Genomic DNA, 9347 nt, shown 5'->3' with positions numbered 1-9347 from the left:
TATATATACATATACACGAAATATATACATGTATATATTAAACCCTAATTATACTTAAACTATATTACATTAACTAAAACCCTAAACCTAACCCTAATTATTAAACCATAATTTACTAAACCCTAATACATTAATTAAAACCCTAAAACCCTAATACTACTTTAATTAATTAATACCCTAATCATTACCTAATCATTACTACACAAAACCCTAAACCTAAATATTTATTACAAAACCCTAATCATTAAATACTTTAATTAATTAAACCTAATTAATTAATGAAACCCTAATACTACTATTACTACTATATAATATTTATACACTATTACTATTACTAACACTTATAATATACTACTTATATTATAATACTTATGTTACAATAGTCATCCACGATAACATGAAGTCACTTGAACGTCAACTCTACTTAAGGCCTAAGGTGATCCTTAGTACCACTTAACGGACGCTTGTGGAATACGAATGCCAAACTTAGATTTTGGTCAAGAAATCCTGGGCCAACCGGTAACAATAGATCATCTTGGTGACTCGGCGGTAGCATAGATGTTCGGGTACGATCCACAATATCAACCCGACTATAGTAATCATACACTTAGTTATTTTTCACACTTAATAAGTGGTAGACTTATTAAGGACAACTCACTAGTGTTCAACACTAACTTACTAAAAATGGAAACTTACTAAAAGTGGAGACTTACTAAAAATGGAAACTTTCTAAAAGTGGAAACTTACTAGGAATGGAAACTTAGTAAAACGAACTATACTTAAAACACTTTCATACCTAAACTTAAACTTGGGCAAAACATTAAACTACTCTTAAATGTCATTAGGTTGACTTTCTGCTCACGTTCATCCAAACTTTCTATTCCGAGGAATAACTATCTCTCTCTACTTACTAAGGTGAACTTCATAGCCCCACTTTACTTTGTGCACAACTTATTTAACTTACTTGGGGTGAGACACATGCTACTTTTACTTTTTACAATTTAGACATAAGTACCAACTGTTAACCTATGCTATACCCGGCTATGTCTGACTAAGTCCCTACAGTGATATTTTTAATTGCTCGTTGAACGCATTCTTAATTATTTAGGGTAGGCCTATCGGGAGTAACGTCCCCGATACATTTGACCAAGTCATGGTATTACTTAATAATGAAATTAAACCGACAAAGATAGACACAACTTGTCATTGGGGCAAACTTGAACGTTTAGTCTAAATATCACGAATTAGCATAAATTTTTTATCCCTGCGAGATCAAATTTATAAACTAAATCTTGTGGTCTAAAACAACGGTCAAACATTTTTGTTAAGCCTATGAACTTCACTCAACCTTTTTGGTTGACACTTTAGCATGTTTGTCTCAGGTGCCAATTGATCAAGCTTGAATTACTTACTGCTTATGTGATGTTACTTGGACTTAGGATCAAGAGATATTGCATTTATTATTCTTGCATTTAAAACAATTACTTTATTGTAATTTCCATTATTGTAACGACATTTCATTTTCCACTGTGTACTCAACAAAGTTTGTTCTTATCATTTAGTATTGTTCTCGTATATTATAATATGTTGGTTTGTTTGATATTAATGTCACATTCACCCAGGCCCTAATTGGGGATGTGATAGATTGGTATCAGAGCATAACCAGGCTGTTATAGAGAACTAGGATTGCATCTTTGTGTGCCTTATTTGCTAGCTAGGGTGCCTTAGCAATCTAGGAAGCTATAACTTTTCCTGCCTTAGACTTAAAGCACTTAGGATTGCCCTATAATCTTAAAAATTATGTTTAATAAACTTGACTTAAAGATTCTAATCAAAGTCTCTTTCCTAATGTTAGGATGTTAAGCTCAAGCATTAATCAACCAAATAAAATGAATCTCTTCAAATCTTCTGAAGAAATGGCTCGCTTTCAACCTACCAACGAAGTAGGTGTTGGATACTCTTCAACTTCGAGACGAGTCCAAAGCCCACCTTATGGTCTTGGTGGTCTTCCCTAACCAAACTATAGTCCGAATACTTTACCTAAGTCTCCCGACTACTATCCAACCCTAAGAATAGAAGACAAGGGGAAACGCCCTGCTGACTTTAATGAAGATGGCCCGTCTAAGAAAAGAACTCGATCTCCTTCTTATGATAACCATAACGTCATGTGTGAAATTATGAATCTGCGAATGACTACCGAGAAGAACTTCGATGGTTTGCTTCGCCATGTTATAAGGATCGAAGCTCGAATGGATGAAAAAGACCTGGTAATCAAGAAACTTTTGGAGGAGAATGCGGAGTTAAAGAAAGAGATAAAGTTGGTGAAGTATGAGGAAGAACGTAACACCCGTTGGGGAAAGCAATCACTTTTTCATCTCAAGGAGAATGTTGATTTCTGGTTGGATATGGAAATAAATCGTGTCAACAAGCAGCTTGCTCTAAAGGGGTACGATAACAACGCAGTTAACAACCGCGTTACTAACCTCTACAATAACCTCGAGTATCTCTATGAGAAGCAAAAGGCGAGGAACGAGAAAGTTGATGAGTTTATGAAGAAGGTTGAGGACGAGAAGAAGAAATATGAAGATTACTTCAATCTTAATATTTCCTAGATTATTTTTTCCAAATTTCCTATCTTTGTAAAGGCAATGCCTTAAACTATTTCTATTTCCGAATCGTGTATTAAAAAGGCTTATTTAATGCCTCGTTCCAATAATATAAAGTTTTATATTAATATCATGTGATATCAATGTTTATTTTATTCATACTTGTAAATGCCTAAACTTATAACTTGTCACCTTACCAAACTTATGTTCACTTCTATGTAGTGACATCATGGTTCGTCCAGCTGCACCTACTATTGTAATGACCCGGACTTTTTTGATCGATCTATACTTATAAGATTAATATTTACATAAATTAAACCTTACCAACATGATAAGCAACCCAAATTGTTGAGACTTATGTTTTTGAAAAGAGATTTACACAACGTTTGACCGTCTAGTTTGACCGATGATATCACGAACTATATAACATATGATAATTATACGTTTGTGTATATATATGTATATATACATATTTAACATGATCTAAGGATGTTTTAATATCTCATTTTGTATTAATAACAATAAGTTATAAGTATATTTTGAAACTACTAACTTAAGTTTTCAAAACGATAACTTTAAGTAACGTTTTTTGATATAAATACTTATAACCTATAATGTTTATACATATATCGTATATGTAATGTATTTAATCACTTTTTAAGGACTTAAATACATAAAACAATATAATTATATTCACAAAAGATAACTATATTTGAATCCTCGTTCCGTTTTCACAAGATTTCTATACGTATATTTAGAGTATATGTACTCGTATCATACCTAGCTTCTATACGTATTTACTATTGGTATATACACATCAAATCACCACCAACCAGCCCTTGTTCATGCCTTATGTATAAGGTAACTCTCTTGTTCATGCCTTAAGTATAAGGTAATTACTTTTGTATGATAGTATGACTAATTACACAAAATTACAACATAAATTTTGTCCATGATCTTCATCATTCACGCCACCATCACCACCATATATACTCCATCCATTTTCAATTTTGCTACATCATTTTGCTAGTTAGGAACACACTTTCAAGAGCCTTAAAACCCTTAACCATCTCAGCCCACAACCATGAAGATCTAGCTTCAAAAACATCACTTAATCACCATAAGAAAACCCTTACAAAAACACTTCAAGAATCCTTCCAAGAACACAAGTTTACTTCCAATCTTTCATCCAACTCCACCAATCTTTTGATTCTAGGTTTTTACTTCTCTTTTACAGCAACCTTGTCCAAGTAACTTGAGGTAGTAACTTTGTTCATAACCTTATTCGATTCATATATATATAGTTATCTTATTTTATGGTATAAAATTTTAACAACAAGAACATAGTTTGAATGTTTTCAAACTTGTTTGTAAACTAAATAGATCCTTCTAACTTAACTTTTAAAATACTTCAAGACCTGTAATATATCATAAGGATATGCTAACTTAACAAGGTAAAACTTGGTTTTTCAAAGAACACCTTAAAAACTGAATTTACGTCGTCGGAGTACAACCGGGGGCTGTTTTGGGTTGGATAATTAAAAACCATCTTGAACTTTGAATTGGAGGCTTATTTTCTGGAAAATTTATATTTACTATGAATATGTTAACACATAAAAATTTCATGATTTAACTCAAAGTATAAGTATTTTTAGAAAAATAATCATTTAAGGTTGTTTACATGATGGAAAATGATCAACTTCATAAGTTTCACCAAAGTTTGACCTATGACCTGTGATTTCAAATACAAACTAAGGTATTTAAAGTTCATATTCTTAAAGAAGGACTCGATCCAAGGAAGTGGCAAGTTGAATCAACGAAAACGGAGTTGTAACGAAGAAACTATGACTAAAACAAGATCGGATATCAAAAACTAGTTTAGCCACGAAAATAATTGGAGAAAAATTAAATAAATCACATCTTTCTAAAATAACATGATATTTTATATATATGTACTCATAATTTAATTTTATATATATTTTAGGATCACCCATAAACTATACGAGAAGATTAATCATAAGATCCTATGATTGTACGCAATACGTCTTCTTGACAATATAGGTACCATGGGTCAAGATTAATCCCGACCAATACAAATACGATGGGGGTTTTATTTATTTCGATGGGGGTTTTATTTATTTATTGAACACCTAAATATGAACCATTAAAATTGAATTGCTAACTACGGACTAAGAAGACATTAAAAGTATTATAAGTATATATACGTGACGATTGTTTAAAATGAAAATATATTGATATATTATATATGGATAGGTTCGTGATATCAACCGGAGACCAAGTCAAAATATATATATCTTCAAGGCAAAAGTGAGTATATAGTCCCACTTTTAAACTCTAAATATTTCGGGATGAGAATACATGTATTTTATGTTTTACGATATGGACACAAGTAACTGAAAAATATATTCTACGTTGAGTTGTACCACTGGCATACTTCCCTGTAGCTTGGTAACTACTATTTACAGCGGTATTGTAAACGCGAATCCTGTTGATAGATCTATCGGGCCTGACAACCCCAACCGGACTGGACGACCAGTATTCAACGGTTGCACAGTACTTCGTTTCGTGACTACACTTGGTACGGTGTAGTAAGATTTCATAATAAAGGGAATATGCGACGTGATTAAATGTTAAGTATGGTTACCAAGTGCTCAACCACTTAGAATATTTTTATTAAAATGTTTATATATGAAATCTTGTGGTCTATATATATATATATATATTGCTGCCGGCATTAAACCTATATCTCACCAACTTTATGTTGACGTTTTAAGCATGTTTATTCTCAGGTGATAACTAAAAGCTTCCGCTGCAACATGTTGAATTTAAGCAAGATCTTGAGTATGCATATTTGTGTCAAAAATAAAACTGCATATCGGAGGATTTGTAATGTAAAATATGTTGGAGGTCGTATTGTTATTATCACATGTAAAGTTTGTAAGTCTAAGATTATCGCTAAACGATAATCCTTATTAAGTTGTTTAAACCTTGTATTTGTAATAAAAGCTATGGTTTGTATTGTAAAAACAAATGCAGTTTTTGAAAAATGTCGCATATAGAGGTCAATACCTCGCGATGAAATCATATGTTATTATATTCGTCCTTATGGTTAAGGTCGGGTTATGACAACTGTTAACAACATCGTATTAACCACTGAACAATTCCAACAGTTGCTTACTGCCGCCCAAGGCAACGCTCAAGCTAATAATGTTAACACCCAACCGAAACCTTGTTCTTACAAGGACTTTACAAACTACCATCCTCCCGCTTTCAAGGGAAAAGAAGAGGCTCTCGAACTAGTTCGTTAGTTTGAGAAGCTAGAATCTATCTTTCATGTTTGCAACTGCAGGGATGACGATCGGGTCAAATATGCCACTAGCTCATTAGCTGGCAATGCTTTGACTTGGTGGACTGCTTATGCTAAGTCCGTGGGAATTGACAATGCTAATGCAATCCCATGGGATGAACTCAAAAGCATGATGGTTAATAAATTCTGTCCTAGGAGTCAAGTTCAAAAACTTGAAGCCGAGTTCTGGGAACTCAAGGTGAAGGGTACCGACATAGAAAGCTACACCAATCGTTTTCTCGAACTTTCAACTTTATGTCCCGAGATGTTTCCTACCGAAGCTAGAAAGATTGAAAGGTATATTGAAGGTCTCCCTGAAGATGTTCAAGGTAATGTTATTGCTGCCGAGAAGGTCACTCTTGATGCTGTGATTCTTATGGCACATAATTTGATGTTGGCCAAGAGAAGAAGAGCGTCGGCTAATAAGCAGGTTGACACTAAGAGTAATGAAGGTAAGAGGAAGTTTGAGCCATCTCAAGGTTCAACTCAGAATGTTAGTAAGAAGCCGGCGGATAGTACAAGGACGAATTATAAAGGCACTTATCCTTTTTGTATTCGTTGTGAAAGGCATCACCCGGGGCGGTGTACTGCTACTTGTACGTTGTGTAAGAAAGTGGGACATGTTTCTAAGACGTGTAAGACTCCTCTAAATGATAAAGCTATTGTTCCTGTCAAAGATCCTCCTACTTTTTATACTTGTGGAGAAAAGGGACACATTAGTCCAAATTGTCCTAAGAAGAAAGATAATCCTGCTACTGGAGCCAATACTACTGTTGCAAAGGGTTGTGCGTTTGTTCTTACTGCTGTTGAAGCTCGAGATGAAGATGAGGTCATCACGGGTACGTGTCTTGTCAATAATTGTTACGCAACTATTTTATTTGATACGGGTACCGACAAAAGTTACGTGTCTAGTGAATTTTGTACCCTATTTACTGAAAAAGCCTCAACCCTTAGAACTAAACAAATAGTAGAAGTAGCCAATGGAAAGATCATGAAAGTCGATAAAATCTATAAAAACTGCAACCTAATCTTAGCCAATAAAGAATTTAAGATAGACCTTTTGCCGGTCGAGCTCGAAAGTTTTGATGTCGTAGTTGGAATGGATTGGTTACGTCCATTACATGCTGCAATCTAGTGTTTTGATAAAACCTTTAACATTCCGTTGGGAAATGGAGAGACTCTAGTCATTCAAGGCGACAAGAGTGATTCTAATCTCAACATCATCTCCGGTATTAAAACCCGCAAATACCTTATGAAAGGTTATCCAGCTATTCTAGCCCACGTTAAGATGATCGAATTGAAAGAGAAGTGTATTATGAAATGTCCCGTTCATATTGATTATAAACGTTCCATATTAATTGATTTCATCGCGAGGTTTTGACCTCTATATGAGACGTTTTTCAAAGACTGCATTCGATTTTAAAACAAACCGTAACCTTTAAAATATTACAATGATTATCAAATAATGATAATCTAAAATATAGCGTTTTTCACACGACCATTACATAATGGTTTACAATAATATTACACATCAACATAAGTCTTCGAATGCAGTTTTTAAACAATATTATACAAGCATGGACTCCAAATCTTGTCCTTAATTTAGTATGCAACAGCGGAAGCTCTTAATAATCACCTGAGAATAAACATGCTTAAAACGTCAACAACATTGTTGGTGAGTTATAGGTTTAACCTACATATTACTAAATTATAATAATAGACCACAAGATTTCATTTTTATAACACGTCTCTTATCAGGCATTTCGCAAACTGCATAGAGATAAAAATCATTCATATGTTGAACATCTGGTAATCGACGTTAACTTAATGCATAGAATACCCTCAAAATAGAACCTCTCGTCTGTATAATAATCTCGAAGTACTAAACCATCCATAACTTGAATGGGGGTTGTTAAGCCCAATAGATATATCTTTAGGATTCGCGTCAATTAGGGGCCATTTCCCTAATTCTTAGGCTACCAGACTTGAAGGGCGATATTCAGTTTAATAATCCAACCATAGAATGTAGTTTTGCATACTTGTGTCTATTTTGTAAAACATTTATAAAGCTGCATGTATTCTCATCCCAAAATATTAGATTTAAAAAGTGGGACTATAACTCACTTTCACAGATTTTTACTTCGTCGGGAAGTAAGAATTGGCCACTGGTCTATTCACGAAGCTATAATAAATATGTACATATATATCAAAGTATGTTCAAAATATATTTACAACATTTTTTAATACGTTTTAATGTTTTCAACATTTTCAGTCAGCTGTCCTCGTTAGTAACCTACAACTAGTTGTCCATAGTTAGATGTACAGAAATAAATTAATATATATTATCTTGACCCAATCCACGACCTAGTGTATACACGTCTCAGGCTAGATCACAACTCAAAGTATATATATTTTTGGAATCAACCTCAACCCTGTATAGCTAACTCCAACATTACTGCATATAGAGTGTCTATGGTTGTTCCAAATAATATATATATATATATATATATATATATATATATATATATATATATATATATATATATATATATATATATATATATATATATATATATATATATATATATATATATATATATGGGTCGATATGATATGTCAAAACATTTGCATACGTGTCTATGGTATTCCAAGATTACATAATATATTAGAATACATGTATAATACAATATAAGTTGCTAGGATATGATTTGTATAGATTTGTTACCAATTTTCACGTAGCTACAAAAAGTAAAAATATCCAATCTTGTTTTACCCATAACTTCTTCGTTTTAAATCCGTTTTGAGTGAATCCAATTGCTATGGTTTCATATTGAACTTAATTTTATGAATCTATACAGAAAAAGTATAAGTTTATAGTCAGAAATATAGGTTATAAGTTGTTTTTGTAAAGGTAGTCATTTCAGTCGAAAGAACGACGTCTAGATGACCATTTTGGAAAACATACTTTCATTTTGAGTTTAATCATGATTTTTGGATATAGTTTCATGTTCATAAGAAAAATCATTTTCCCAGAAGAACAACTTTTAAATCAAAGTTTATCATAGTTTTTAATTAAATAACCCAAAACAGCCCGCGGTGTTACTACGACGGCGTATATCCAGTTTTACGGTGTTTTTTGTGTTTTTATGTTTTAAATCATTAAGTTAGCATATCATATAGATATAGAACATGTGTTTAGTTGATTTTTAAAGTCAAGTTATAAGGATTAACTTTTGTTTGCGAACAAGTTTAGAATTAACTAAACTATGTTCTAGTGATTACAAGTTTAAACCTTCGAATAAGGTAGTTTTATATATATGAATCGAATGATGTTATAAACATCATTACTACCTCAGGTTTTGTGGATAAACCCA

The sequence above is a fragment of the Rutidosis leptorrhynchoides genome, chromosome 9, assembly GCF_046630445.1.
Source record: "Rutidosis leptorrhynchoides isolate AG116_Rl617_1_P2 chromosome 9, CSIRO_AGI_Rlap_v1, whole genome shotgun sequence".
Lineage (NCBI taxonomy): Eukaryota > Viridiplantae > Streptophyta > Magnoliopsida > Asterales > Asteraceae > Rutidosis > Rutidosis leptorrhynchoides.
The sequence above is the reverse complement of the archived record's forward strand: the minus strand, read 5'-3'. Positions refer to the sequence as shown.